Genomic DNA, 1,479 nt, shown 5'->3' with positions numbered 1-1,479 from the left:
GCCAGATCTGCTTCCCCACATTTCCCCCTCCTCCTCCTCCTCCTCTAGGGGCCACCGTCTTTCGCAGTAGGGCCCCGCAAAGCTATTTACGGCAAGTAGGTTGAAAACTGGCTTCAGTCTCCTCCAACCCTCCTCCTTTTGCAAACAACAAGAAAGAAGCTTGTCTTGGCTGGGGAGGAACTGCAGAGGGATCATCAGCCCCACACAGGTTGATCCGGTGAGCAGAAGAGGGGTGGGGGCGCTGCTGGGGTGACTCTCTTGCCCCCTTCCGCCCCCACTCGCTTCCTCTGCTTTGCTCACCCCCTGGGGAATTCCTCCCATCCACTCCTCCCTCCCGGGATTCCTTGGCCTTTATCACCTCCTCCCTCCCTCCCTCCACCGAGACTCCCCTCCAGGCAAACGCACCGCGGGACTCACCACCAGTGATCCTGGAGTCTTCCTCTTTCCCAGGGAAGGGGGCGGGCCAGGAAAGAAGAGCCTGATGCCAATCAGGATTCCTTTTGTCCTCTCTAGGATCCACGTCTCTCTCACCTTAACTCTGAGCTGGCATCTCAGTCGGGAGCCAAAGCGGGGCTGCTTCAGTTCATTCCCTTCCTTGCCCTTCCGAAGTGGGAAACTGCTCACGTCGATAGAGGGCGTGTTAACTCTCAATCCAAGCCGGGACTCTGACGTTGGATTGAACCTCCCCACCCCGTTCATGCGTCTTTAATATCTACGAGACAGAAATGCAACAGATACAGCATCCCCACATGGAAGCACTAGGATGCTAAGCATTGGCTTCGTTTCTTCCTCATTTTACTGAACTCTCAAAGTGTCACCTTTCACCCCTCTCAAGTGTTTTTCTTCTCCTCAACGCTGAAAAAGTGTTTCTTTCTCCCTCCAGACCATCTTAAAAAGTGCTATGCTGTCATACTTCAGACACATTATGCGAAGACCCAGCTCCCCTGAGAAGTCTATAATGCTGGGGAAAGTTGAAGGAAAGAAGAGAAGAGGACGACCAGCAGCAAGGTGGATGGACTCGATTACAATAGCGATGAATGCACCACTGAGAAACCTTAAAGGCCAAGTTGAGGACAGATCATCCTGGAGAGTCTATCTATGTGGTTCCTAAGAGTCGACAGCGACTTGACCGCACTCACTCACTCAATCAATCAATCAATCAACCAACCAACTATTTACATGAATTAAATATATCCTCTGGTAGAGCTGCCACCAGTCTCCTATTAGACAAAAACTAACATGAAAACCTTCCCTGTTCTCAGTGGTGGATTACCACATAGGCAGTATTGGCAGCTGCCTATGGCAGCAAATCTTGGGGAGTGGCATCTTGGAGGGAAACTTAATTCTCCCCCGCCCCAACCTTTAAAAATGATGCTGTGTAGCGGTGGAGGCTCTGCCCACCTCCTAAGCCACCACAGGAAGTGAGGTCAGGCAGTGGAGGACGGCTGCTACAGAGGTCCTCACTCAAGCCCAGCTTAC

Source organism: Hemicordylus capensis, chromosome 2 (genome assembly GCF_027244095.1).
Source record: "Hemicordylus capensis ecotype Gifberg chromosome 2, rHemCap1.1.pri, whole genome shotgun sequence".
In the NCBI taxonomy this organism is placed as follows: Eukaryota; Metazoa; Chordata; class Lepidosauria; order Squamata; family Cordylidae; genus Hemicordylus; species Hemicordylus capensis.
This window is presented reverse-complemented; position numbering follows the sequence as displayed.